Source organism: Charadrius vociferus, unplaced genomic scaffold (assembly GCF_000708025.1).
Source record: "Charadrius vociferus isolate BGI_N301 unplaced genomic scaffold, ASM70802v2 scaffold108, whole genome shotgun sequence".
In the NCBI taxonomy this organism is placed as follows: Eukaryota; Metazoa; Chordata; class Aves; order Charadriiformes; family Charadriidae; genus Charadrius; species Charadrius vociferus.
In genome coordinates this window covers 1,991,683-2,006,119 of record NW_009649770.1, presented here as the reverse complement: position 1 = coordinate 2,006,119, position 14,437 = coordinate 1,991,683, and positions in this window count along the sequence as shown.

The following is a 14,437-nucleotide window of genomic DNA, read 5'->3' as shown; positions in this document are numbered from 1 at the left end:
GATAGGGATCCGAGTACCTTCAGAAGGACAGAATTGCACTGAAGGCCTGCACGTTCTCAGCAAAATGCTGTAATTGGCCTGCTGACTGTAAGGATGACTCCTACCACTATATCCAGATGTTTTTCTAAATAAAGCTATTAGGCCAAAGCTATGAGATGGTGGGGTTTTTTGATAGCATGTCCTACAGGTAAGCAGTGGGTGTGCCTGCTGTTTCTAACTTCTTAAAGGAGACAGGAGCACAGCTGCATTGTGGATGTGTTCTAGGTAGAGAAGTGAGATAACCACTAGGGATTGATTGCTTTATTAACTGATGAAGACTTTGATATTGCTTGATTCAGGTGCAAACACACACTTAAGTAAATGTTTCTAAGATGAACTGGTTAGGCACCTTGGTTGTACCTCTGCATGTTTTGGGTATCAAAATCTGTATGTTGGTTCAGCCTTGAGTATATGCTAAAAAATTTGCTGTTGCAAATGAAAACTAAGTTCACATGAAGTCCATTGCAGAATACATAGAAATGAAAGCAAGATTGTTTTCATGGATGTAAGACTTGACAAAATGCTTCTCAGTAAGTGTTCAGACAGAAAAATGGCAAATTAATTATATCAAATGATTAAAAGTGAAAGTGCAAAGTGGGTTATACACAGATTTTTTTTTGAGACTCTGCATGTTAAGATATCAAGAAGCATTTTTAAAAAAAATAACATCCCACATCCAATGAATTCGCAATATAATGTGATTGTTAAAATGGTATTTTTAAAAAGGTAAGTTTCTAAAATTATTTTTAATATCCTCTTTTTCCAATAAATGTTAAATCACCCTGATTATTAATGATAACTATCACCTATGTGGGATTCTTGTCAGAAGGGCTAGGAGATGGAATCATTACAAGACCATCCTTTCTGCATGAATATGCATACCAGATGCATGACTAAAATATTGCGTAATACCAGAAAGCTTTAGTACCCAGGAAAAAATATGTTACTGTACTTCATCCTAGTTATTGGCTTTTTTTTTAGTTTTTACCCTACATTCAACCTCGATGAAAATTAGTATCAGTTCTATTTTAGCTTCTTTTTTATTCAAAGGACAAGTTTTTCATTTCACTTCTACCTTCTGAAGGGAAAGCTCTACACCAACATAGTTTTATGACTGGCCTGGGGGCAACCGAGTTTATTTCAGCCAATTAAAATAACAATTACTGTTAGAGACTCTAATAGGAACAACCTTTTGCTAGTTAGTTCCACAACCCAGATGGTATGATTAAAACATCTCAGCTTCAAATTATTGTATTGTACTGATTGTCGTGTCCCGTCCCCCCCCCAAAGAATTTTTATAATAATATGATACAAAACTTATTCCATTTGCATGGTGGTTTTCACAGTTTGCTTGCCTAAAAACAGTATGCTAGTACATTCATTGCTGGAAGCTATAATATTTGATGTCAAATAAGCTAAAGTTGACTAATCTCTTTGGGTCACAGATTATTATGTATGTTTTCAGATTATATGCAAAACTGTATATATATGCAAAAACCTGGCTGAGCGTGACTGCAACTTAAACGTTGAATGTGAATAATAACAATACATTTGCTAAATATGATGGTTGAAGTTTTGTGGAAAATTGTGTTGGTTCATCTTTACAGTACTATTTCATACTGTAGGCCTTGTTTGTGATATTGACTTGATTATTTCACTGGGCCAGTTACAATAGCTTTTGTTTGTTTGTGACCCTTGAATTTCTGCAGGGGCTTGGTTATGTGTAAGCCAATTAAGATATTTTCAACCACTAGCATGTTTTCAAGAGGCGAAAAGAAAAATATTTCTTGGGGTTCAGTCTTATTAAGTCAGGAACAGGAAAAGCTTGATGAAGAAAAGGGAAGATGTGTGTTTATTCTTCCTTGTGATCCTTAGTTTCCAAAGGATCAGAATGATTTAAAGCTATGTATGTACTGTTCTTTATTATCGTGGCTGCATTCAGCCACTGTATCATCTGAGTGTCTGCGGGGGAGTGCAGTGTAGAGAATCTGAAGGTCTTGTCATTACTCTGCTAACTTCCGTATTGTAGTAATTTCTCCTACAAAAAAGCATTTTTCAAGATAGGTGATATATGCCTGGCTTCTTTATGTCCAGATTACTGCTTCATGATGCTGCAAAAGTTTTGAGCTCTAACAGCGTTTACTTTCAAGAGACTTTAAAAAAAAAAGAATTTTTTTAAAAAAATCTTCCTTTATCTTCATTTGTTTGTTTAGGTCTACTTGGAGTTTAGTCTCATAATCAGTATTAAATACTGTTTTAACCCTGCTTTCTAAAAATTTGCTAAGTGTGATTGTTTTAGCTTGCCACATTAAATTAATGTCTTATACTGAAATGTTATTAGAATTTGGGTATTCTGATTCCCAGTTGTTTTCTCCAGCTGTACTGATGCTCTCTTATTGTATAGCCAGTGCAGTTGTGGATCTGCACTTCAGAAAACCAGAAGGGCTGGCACAACTGTATTTTTCCTTCCAGTTTAGGAAAGCTTTTATTCCTGTGACAATATGTAGGCTTTGCGTTGTTATTGGTCTTTTAAATTCTGTTATTACTTAAGAGACACCTCAAGTCTGGGTCTCTGTCGATCTTCCATTCCCAGAAATAGGTTTAGAAGCTTTCCACAAATAACCTTTGGTCCCTTAATGTTAGGTCTAATATTTTTCTTCAGCTCTTTAAACGACTTCTGCATTGAGGTGGTGCTTCATGGAAAAGCTTACTTAATTCTGGTAGATCAGAAATTCTTGACCGTTGAGACTTAGCTCTTAGTTGTTTCTGTCTGTCTGACATACCATGTCAGAAAAAAACGATGAATTATGAATTTTACTCGCAGTTGCTTGGATATAAATGTAGAGTCATTAAAGTAATTCCAGTGCAGTTACTCTAAGATCACACCTAGGTAACTAACAACACGCTTATGTCTTTGAAATAGAACATTGTTTTAATTAAAAAACTCCAGAAACTTTCTCAAATGTATTCAACTCAAATTCCCTGTTGCTTTCCATGAACATACGCTAACTTACAGTCACAATCTCACCAACATATCTGCCAACAAAAGTGAAAAATTTTTTAAAAAATTAGGTCTCTTAACACTGCGTATCTCACAATGGCTCAACGCAGATATGATTGTAGTAGTTTCTGCTGGAAAATGTTGGTGGCAGTGTTTTTGAGGAACACACATTTAGATTATCTTAAATATAAAGGATTCCCATCCCTTTCCCTGATATAGTTTTAGACAAGAAACAAAATTAGCCATCACGCTTAGTTCAAATTATATGAGCAAAGAAAAAAGTTACTAGGTGGCCCCAGGGTTCATATTTGCTATTTTTCTGCATTAGACAAGAAGTGATTCTGAACATGTATAATAACAGGATCTATTTGTGAAATAGGGAACTAGTTATTCATTCACATAGGCAGATACAATTTTTTTTTTTTTCCTGGCTGCTTGTATGAGTTTGACTCATATCACAGGACAAAATGGTTTTCCTGTTCTCCGACATAAACTTGCAACCTGCTGGATGTCGATAGCCTTATCCATTCCATAGGCACCTCCATAGATACCTGTGCCTAATAGCTTTCTGGTTGTCTATATGGAGACACTACTTACATTGTGGGATCACAAAGGCCTCATGTACTTAGCTTTCTGATAGTCTAAAGTTAGTATATGTGTGAAGTCTATGGCCTTCAATCTTATGTGTTTGCATGATTTTAATTGATGTAGTAGTTCATGCAAACACAAACATGAATTCACGTGAACATTCATAAGGTATTTACAGGCGCTTTTAACTTCAACAGCTGAGAATATAGCAAAAGAGCAGTTTCCCTGAGAGCGACTGAGAAGTGTACCATACCTGCCAAGAGGAAAGCACTACCTCCTGGCATCCTGTTTAGCTGAAATCTCATGCTTATTCTGTAGGACTTCTGCACTGTATGCTGCTGCAAAAGAGCGTTGCTGAAGTATAAGAGATATTCTGTAGAGAAAATGGAGAGGCTGAATACACTCTATGGGAGGGCTGAGGGAGCGATCTGGGAAATAAAGCGAAGAAGAAAAGGGGCAGGCATAATGCTCTAATTAGCCTGGTCCTGCTTCTACCAAGCTGTTCTTACATTTGAGCCATCTGCTGAATAATTTGAATCACCTCCTTGTTACTGGACTCAGTTGGGAAAAAATAAACTGGTTTTTTGGAATTTTCATTCCTATTGGTTTGTCTCATTTGCATCTTATCACTTCAGAGTGCTGCTGAACCTTGCTAGCCAACTAAGTTTAAGTTGAATTGGTACAGTAACTGTAGTTTTTTACTCAGTTGTCTGCATGGATGTATGAGCTCTGCTGTGTTCCAAGTAGTCTCCCATATAGATCAGTTTTGAATTTGTATAATAAAAATTCCTGAAGGACCAACAAGCTAATCCTTCAACAGTTGTCATCCTGCATACCATGACCACGGGACTTCCTTTTTTGATATCGAGTTGTACTTTGATCAAAATCCAGTTCTGAATTTTAAAATGTCCAGAGTTTGTAAGTGTACTTATACTCAATAAACTGCAAAGGAGGTTAATCACAATATTAAAAGTGTGTATTTGCATTTTGAATTTGTGATACTTATGCTTCTAGAAGTTGGTTCACCTTTGACGGCTGGACCAAGAAGTCTCCATTATTAAATTTCTAATTTCCATAAATTAATTAAAACTAAACCATCTAAATAAAGGACCAGGGTATCACAAAACTCATCTGTGTGGTACCCATCTTTTAGATATTTAATGTCTGGGCCCAGAATATCTTCCATGCTGTTGAGGCACCTGCCTAAAGCTCAGTAGTAGCTCTTCATCCCCTCAGTAGACCCGGAGTTTCTTTTCTGTTCTGCCCCTTGGTGAACCACAGTGGCCTTCTTCCAGACTGAAATGATGCACCACCTTTTCTTTGGGACCCAGGGCTCTGATTTGTCTCCTAGATGTAATCAAAATTTTTTATTAGAAGACACGGGGTTGCTCTTTATTTTCAAAATCTATATTGACTATCCAGACCTCGAATGTGGACCACAGCCTGTCAAGCTTCCCAAGTGAAGGCACTGTAGACTGAAAAGATAGATTTTTACTCTGTCAGCTTCTCTCTTTCTCTCCTAGATAATCTTCTTAAATTTTCAGTGTATTGTGAAAGTTTCAAAAGAGGATGGAGCCCCTACTCCTGCAAAATTTATAGTCTGGTAGCTAAAGGAATCGTCATTGAAACAGAAGATGATCATTTATTGCCCCCACCCTGCTTTTTTTCCTGTTTTTTTTTTTTTCTTTTCTTTTCAATTTTTTTCATTCTTTTTGTAAATGAGGGGATTTCTGGATTCCGTGCCTTTGGCATTCAGGAATTTACTGTGTCAGCCTGGCTAGCTGAAGCTGATGACCTAGAAGTGTTGCTACAGCTGTAAATTCTGGCTGTAGAAAAACTGTTAGCCTTTTCTTTTATCAACAAGAACAAACAAACCAAAAAAAAAACTTGCGAGTGTGTGTGAAATACTTTGGGTTTACAAATTTTACAAAAGAAATGACCAAACCTGCTAACTTATTTCAGAATTTCGGTTATTTTTCAGTCTTTCAGTAGCAATAACTCCAAGTGTGAGAGAGGTAAATGTGTTTATTATGTAGTACAGATTCAACTTCTTTCTTCTACATCCTTGTTTATGTTATTGTCAGGCACTGGCAGTCTTTGAATTTCTAATATTCTCTTGCATCCTATGGATCCGTGTGTCATAAAAGGCACACTGGCAGGCATCTTTCCCCTGTATTCTTCCTCATAAATATTTGAATTTGTTAATGTTGGTAACATTCAGAAATGCTAATAACATTGTTGAGTTTTCTCCACTTCTGTAGCTGCTAGTTATATCTGATTTTATTTAAAAGGAACTTTTGCTTTCATTGAAAGGAAGTTTAATGTTTCTTAGTGGGCTGTTACGTGGTATCTTCATACCAAAACTGTAGAGATCATGTTTCTATGTGCTTTCTTTGTGGGTAATCATGAATATACTGCTGTACGTTGTCCCCATAGCTGACAGTCTACATTATTGACTCATACTGTTACTGTAAAATGGATACCTCATGGCAAAGAACCTTTTTATGTCATCCATTTCTTGAGGTTGTATTCTCCTCTCCTGAAATGGTATGTGTGGTACATAAGGCTATCCTTCATACTGAATTTGCTGTGTAAAGCACAAATACCAGCAAGAGTCCAGGGTGGTATTAGACAAAACTTCCTTTTTCTGAACATGCAGAAAAAATACATGCAAGTCTACCATGTATTTTTAATGTTTATGTGGCATCGGTGATCAGTCTGAATACTCTGATTTACACAGCAAATAACATGACTTCTCAGCCTTACAGTAAGGCTTTTTCCCAGTATTGACAGTTCAGAAAATTTTGTGACCAGCTAAGTACATTTACATAAATATGTTTCTTTAACATATACATCTTCTTGGTCACTGTTAGGAGAAGAGATAAGTGGCCAGATGTGCTACTAATTTGAACTGTTGTAGAAAAAAAACCCCTATGTTTATCAGAGCTGTTGTAACTCAAGTACACCGTAATCACAATTGTAGTTTCAACTGTGTTAACTTCTCAGTGTAATGGTTATGGATAAAAATAATAATAATATTATTAGAAAAAAAAACAGCTAGAGAACATTACCATAACATTCATGCAAAATGAATCATTTAGCTCCATAAAGCTGTTCCTACGCCATGGGTTTTGATGATCCCGGTAGTTGAAGCTCTTCATTTTGAGTCATGTCGGAAGTAATGCACTAATATGAAGATGGATGTTGATCATGCATGTCTTTAAAAATCATCATGTATTTTTCTGAAGTAAAGAATTTCGCCTTAGCATATCGACCAGATTTCGAATTTAAGTCATTAAATATTTGATAAATAGGTATCATATTGTTGTAGTTAACATCATGATTTGCACCGCTGATGTGCTGACTGTGTTAAGATTTTTAAAGATAAAATAATTGATAGTAATCTACCTTAAGATATTCTTGCTCTGGTACATATTGTTTGTTATCTAAATAAAGAGATAAGCCTTTTGGACACTTCTATGACAATAGACATATCTTCATTAAAGTCATTAAGCTGTATGTATTTGTAGCAGGTCTGGAAAGATGTTTTGTTGCTTAGTATATAAAAAATATAAAGTAGTGCTACCTAGACATCTGCGTGATCAAGCTGGTTTCTAATTGCAAAACAGAGTTGTCAGAAACTGGTCCTAACATCTCTGGGTTTTTTTAAATAAGATATTTGATTTTTTCCTAACATTTTCTTTCTAAAATAAAATCCCCAACGGGGTGGGATTCATTGGTTTGTGGCTAGCCCATGCTTATAAATGTATCAACAGCCTCAGGGAAAGAAACCAACCCATAGCAATCGAGTGCGTAGTGGCAGCGAGATGAGGAGACAATGTAATTAGTACTGCTTAGATAATCTGTCACATGATGGAAAAAATACTTACAGTCAGCATTGTTTTGCCTGAGAAGCCAACATGGCTGAGTATGCTTGTTTTATTTTTCCATTTTTTTCTTTATTTCATGCTTATGCATCTGATCAGTTGAATTCATTAATGAAATTATTGATACATGGCTTAATTACCGCCACCACCTCCACCCCTATTTTACAGGTGTGGGATAATCAATAGAGTAAATAGTATGTTTGGGATTTACTAGAAAGAACTACTGCCTCAAAGATTTTTGGTAATAGTTAACTTTGTATTGGTCATCCCATTGAAGTTAATCGACAATACCTCAAAGTGCAGGAGTGAGCATGCTGCAATAATTAATACTGGGCATCATGCATACAATAGTACTAGTCTGGATTAGAGACATTATTCTTATTTTCTGAAATGACTTTTATCATTTAATCTCTATCATTTTCATAATTTTACCGTCTCATTTTGGGAAGTTTTATATAGCAGTATTTCAATTTTTATATGTAGAAAAAAAAAATCCTTTTTTTTTTTTTTTTTCAGTTTACTTGCTTTGGGTTGAAATTGATTTTATGGTATTCCTTAGTAGTCTAGCATTTATTACTACTATTTCCCCGGCAGACTAAGGTAACAACTTTTTTGTTTTCAAGGTTGAGTTAGATTTCGGGGGTAGGAGCAGGCTTCTTGTAACATTCCTTATGTTCAAAAGAACTGACACTATATCTGACAGTAAATTACACTGTAGCTTGGAATTTACTGGAACAAGATTTTTGACCATTTTATACTGGGTTGAATTGTATTATATAACTATTAAAATGACAATTTGGGCTACATGAAGCAACTATAAAATGTGACAAGGAGCTGATATTTTCCAGAGAAGTACCTAAATTATGGATTAGATGGGAGGAGGGGAGTCCTGGGCCGTTTGATACAAGTATTATGCCTAGTTTATTTATGGAATAGCTTTAGTGTGTTTATAGCATCTGTATTTAAAAAAAAAAGGTGCACTGTGTGAAAATGTAATACTGTTACTTCCTAATGCATACAATATAAGAGACTGAATTACTTCCAGGATTAATTCCTTTCTATAAATAGGGCCTCGAAGGGATGGAAGTGTGGGCTTGTTGAATCCCCGCATCCATGCTTTACAGAGCTTTCTACTGTTCTTTGGATATTGGTAACAGAGCCTGCAGTGCATGCTCCACAGTGCAGTGTGGATGCTACACAGCACAATAAAAATTGTTCTTACTAGAAGATGATGTGTATTATTATAAGTAATGTGTATATATATTAGCATATGAATATTTCAAATAAACATTTGTGTATTGCTTCAGCTTGTAGTGTCACAGAAAACTTTTTTAAATTGCAGCCTAAAAAGAGTATTTAGCTCTGAAGAACAGTCTGTTATGTCACAGTAGATATTCCAAAAAAAAAGGCCTTTTCTTTATGGGCTTGTAAATCACAATATTTCAGAAGTAAAATACAGGGCACCTATCACAGAACACCAGGTGCACATTGCAATGAGTCCTGGAGTGGCCATAAATTTTAGCAATTAGATAAGATATTCGTATATGCTATAATCAGAATGTGTACAAAACACTTAATTTTTCTTACAACGTGTTTTCTGTAACCCTAACTTTCTGATTGTTCAAGAATAACAGTCAAATTGAAAATTTAAATAATAAATCTAGTGATTTTTTTCATTTTGGTGTTTCCTTGTCTTTTCATTTAGATGTAATCACTGTAACGACAGACTGAGGGCAAACGAAATTAAACCAGTTGGGTGAATTAGCTCAGCAAGTGACGGTTCACAGGAGAGTCTTTATCTACTCTTTCCACAGACTGTGTGTGCATAATTGCAGGTAAGTGCACGGGCTACATTTTCTTCAATAGAACAATTATAATAGAAATTATAATTAAAGGTCTGATATTATACTCATGACTAGATATTTGGGTCAAAATTGTACACGCACTAGCTTGAAGCCTGTTCTAAAAATGTATTTGATTAAATTTATATTTTATTGCATCCCTTCAGGGGTATGATTATGCAGCCAAAACTACTCTGTTAATTTCAAAATGATGCTTATAAAAACTGGCCATTTTTATTAAGTATTTCAGACTTTGAGTGCGCTGTTTTTTATATTGAGTTATTGTTCAAAGGAAAGTTCATATATGCATATCTCTACGTATTGCAGTACTATGCTTGTAAATTTTTCCCCAAATAATATACATATGTACCAGAACATAAATTTGAGGTATCTAAGACCTTGTGGAAGGCCATGTCAGAATCAAGCACCTAATTACCATCCTTGAAACCAACGATCTCCTGTAAATGTCTCAGTGCTGTTATTCACAGGGAGAATAAAGACATCTATTAGTCTGTGTAAAATACAGTATCAGTTTTCACGATAGCTAATAACATAAAATCTTATTTGTCACTGCCAAAAATCCAATTCGGGAGGGAGGACTAACACTTTTGCAGAATACCTAATTTCAGACCATCTCTGGATAAATAAAGCACAGAATGTGAAAGTTACTCAGTGGGCTCTATAAAGATGCATTTTATGGTAGTTTAACACAGCACGCAAGTGCAGATTTTGAAAAGTATTTTGCTTACAGAGATGAAATGCATATGGGGATTTAGTAGACAATATGGCCAGCTACTTAGCTAGGTTTCTGCTAATACACAGTAGTCAGACGTTTGAATCTGTAAAGGAAAACAGGAAAAAAAAATTCTTCTAGAGAAGACTATAGCAGGTGACATTTTCAGTGTGAGCTATTGGCTTATGTTTTCAATGCACAGCTCTTAACTTTTGAATGCATAGCAAGTACAGAAGTGCCATTTGGAAGTACTGGATACGTTCCCTAATTTTTCTTGTGTATAAATGTATTTCTTCTTTGCTGAAGTTACTGACAGAGTTTAGAATAGATAGCAATAAAGTAGAAAGTTTCAAAAATCAAGTGATAATAAATTTAATGTACAATGTGTTTGGTCTTTGAAAACAATAAACTTTCTACACTTGTAAAATTCAGTATAATAAAAGAATTGTGTTGATCTTAAAATCATAGTTGGGCCAGTAATCCAGGTCTTGAGTTGAACTGCTATTAGATCAGCTAAAGAATGATCTTTAACTTTGCATTTTCTAAATATTTTTGTGAAACCTGTTCATTCTGTTCAAAAAACTGTTATACCCACTTATTGCTAATGAAGGATTTGCTAACACAGGAGTTACTGTGTGGATCAGGATTCCAGCCTGAAAGTAAGGACTCAGTTCTGCACAAGCCTGATTGTCCCTAAGCCTGGTAGACTCAGTTACTAGTTTCTCTTAATTCTGTGTATGTATGTGTGTGTATGAGAAACTGGGTAGAATCCCAGGTGAAAAATGAACGCACTGGCTTTTTCCTTAAGCTGCATCTTCGCATTGCACCTGCATTATGAGTTGCTGTTTTCCTATATTCTCTTTGTTAATATCTAAGAAGTGTAGAGAAGCTTGAGATTTTTTTTTCCTTCAAGCATTAGTGAGAACAAAACCAAAAGGAATTTAGCCAGATAAAACCAAGAAGGACTGACCATAAGTAGATGAGAAGGTTTCCCAAGTCTTCTGTTTATCATCAGAAGGATTCTAAGTGAGCTTTTGATATGAGATCCTTAAAATGTGTGAGAAATACCTGCATATTTTTTTTTTCTGAGGTTCTCATTCTACAGACCTAATTTAGTGGGTTTTCTGGTACCCTTTTTCTCAAAGATTAGGAGGGCAGATAAAACACCAGTACTTTATAGACAAGGTATTAGTTATATTTTTAACTCTGGTAGTTGTCAGATTGATATAACAATGTCCGTGTTGTTAAATAGTGCTTTAATTCTAACCCTTCTAAAGAAAGTAGGTTTAAATTTAGAAATAGAAGAGCCTTTACCATGCATTAAAGCATTTCTGATTGAATGTGTAAGTAAAATTCCTAAACAAAAGCATGGCATTATATTAAAATAGCTTTAAAAAATGAGATCTTATCTTTGTGTATATATATGACTTCTTGTACTTTCTCAGTACAAGCGGAATGGCATTCATACCAGTAGCCAACACGACTGTCTGATTATCCAGTGAGTAGATGTCACTCTAAAAATAGACTTTTATCTCTTCACATTCTCAGAGCTAATATCAACAGCATTCTATAGCTACATTTTTATTAGTTCAGAGTCTCACAAACATTATAGTAACTCAATAAACAAGGAAGACTGGAAACTAGTACTAAAGAATGAATAGGAAGAAAATAAGAATTCTGATGACCTAGATTCCTGAGTTAATTACGCAAGCCAGCTCTTTTGTTACAGATGGAAGACTATAATGTCTAGATTCAGAGATGTGTGGGTGCCTAACTCCCATTGAATTCAAATGAGAATTAGGCTCCTAACTACCTTTCTGAATCTGGGATAAAGTGATCTCAGCAGCATTCGGTGTCATTAGTGTGGAATTTCTGTCTGCTTAAATGCAATTATTTTGCATTTACTCTGTCTTAGTAAAAATAAAACTCTGGCCATGGAGTTCATTTGTTGTCTATAAATGGTCTGTGATTTTACACTTTTTAAAGAGAAATCTTACAAAAGAAACCCTGTTGAGAAAGTGTGTTTGTGATGGGAAGAAAAAGCATTTTTCTCCAAGATGCATCCCCATGCCTTGGTTAGATTGCTTGCAGCAATTTCAACCATTACTGCAGAGTCTGACTTAGAATGCAGAGGGAGCAATGTGTCTATATATTAGTAAGGCCTTTCATTAAATCTTTACTTTTAAAAATAATTGGTTCTTTTAATCTGTAATGGAACATGGTCTTACAGGCTGCCTGTGATTAAAATTAAGCCTTATTTGTCTTTTAATATGGTGCTATGTTCATCTGTAATTGAGTAGGGATCGATGCCAGCCCTGTGATGGGCAGTAAGCTTATCCAACATGACGGAGATAGATTTCAGGGAAGACAGACTTTGCTGTTTCTATGTACAAGTGGGATGAGTAGACCATATCAGCAACATTTAATTATTTTGTAGGTAATTATTCATTTGAGGGACACAAGTTTCAGAGCAGTATTGGAATAGAAGGAAGACCAATACAATTACGGTTTGGCTAAGTACACTGTTTTCAGTGGTAGCTGGAAAGTCATAATAAGCTTTTCATTACATTTGAATAAATGAGTGTTTTATTTAATAATAAAGGCTCAGGCTAATGTTTCGTATAACAATGCTGACTTGGAGGAAAAAGAAAAAGAAAACCAAAACAAACAACCAAAAGCAAACCCAGCAAGAGAAATCGGATGATGGATCAGTAGCATGGATTCTTTCAGTATTTTTTTTCTCTGTTTTGTTAAGATCCTTTGGTCTTGTAGAAGCATACAACAACTTGGTTTAAGAAGGACCTCTGGAGGTCATCTAGTCTAGCCCCTTGGTCACAGTAGGTCTAGGTAGACCAGGGTGCTTAGGGCTTGTACAGTTGAGTCTTGAACCACCCCCAGGGTTGGAGATTCCGTAACCTCTCTGGGCATTCTGATCCCATATTTGACCACCCTTATGGTAAAAATAAGTAATTTTCTCCTAACGTCTACTCAGAATTTCCCATGTTCCAACATGTCTTTAATGCCTGTCAACCTATTGGCGTGCATCTCTGAGAAGAGTGTTCCTCTGTTTTTTCTGAATACTCTGAGCAGAGAATTGAAGAAAGCAATAAGGTGTCCCCTTAGCCATCTCTTCTCAAGGCTGAACAAACCTACCTCTTCATCTATGCCATATTCCTCTGCCCCCACCCGTCTCGATGGTCTCCACTGGACTTATTTCACTCTGTCAGTATTTTTCTTTTATTGGGAAGCCCAGAACTGGATACGATGCAGCCTAACCAGTGCTGAATTGAAAGGAAGGATCATTCCGATGGACATGCTGGCTGCACTCTTGCTAATGCAGCCCAAGATACCATTGACTGCCTTTGCTGCAAGGGCATATTCCTGGCTCATATTCAACTTTTTGCCTAGCAAGACTGCCAGGTCCTTTTCTGACTGACTCCTCCCAGCAGTCAGTGCCCACCCCTCCTGGTGCATGGGTTTATTATGTCCCAGATGTGAGACTTTGCATTTCCCTTTGCTGAGCTTCAGTAGATTCCCGTACAGCCATGTCTCCAGTCTGTCCAGGTCCCTCTGAATAACAGCCCTGCCCACCAGCATAATTGTCTGCTGCCCCTCAAATTGCTGTCACCCACAAGCTTGCTGAGTGTGCATTTTGTCCCATCTTGCACCTGCATTAATGAAGACAAATCCCAGTATTGCTCCCCTGAGAGACACCACTGCTTACTGGTTGCCAGTTGGACTTTCCAGCATTGATCGTGACTTATTTTGAGGCTGGCACCCCAGCCAATTTTCTACCCATGTTGCTGTCCACTAATCCAGCCTGTCTCTCACCAACTTGATGAGATGACAACTATGGTAAACTGTGTCAAAAGCCCCACTAAAGTCAAGGTATCCTACATCCACTGACCTTGCCTTGTCCACAAAGCCAGTCACCTCATCCTAGCAGCGATGACGTTGGTCAAGTATGATTTGCCCTTGATAAACCCAGGCTGGCTGCTCCCAATCCCCTTCTTGCCTTCCATCTGTTTATAAATGGTTTCTAAGCAAATTTGCTCCATAACCTTCCCCAGAACTGAGATGCAGCTGACAGGCCTGTGCCTACTGGGATTTTCCTTTTTGCTCTCTGCTTTGCCCTTTGTTTTCCAGTGATCAGAAACCTATCAGGAACTTCCACTGATTGTCGTGACCTTTCAAAGATGATAGCGGTTTCACAGTGACATCAGGCCACATCCTTCAGCACCCTCAGATGCATCTCACATGGTCCCATGAATTTATGTATGTCCGAGTAGGTTAAGCAATCTCTAAGTTTGTCATCCTCTGCTGTGGGTACTGCTTTGCTCCCACGGGA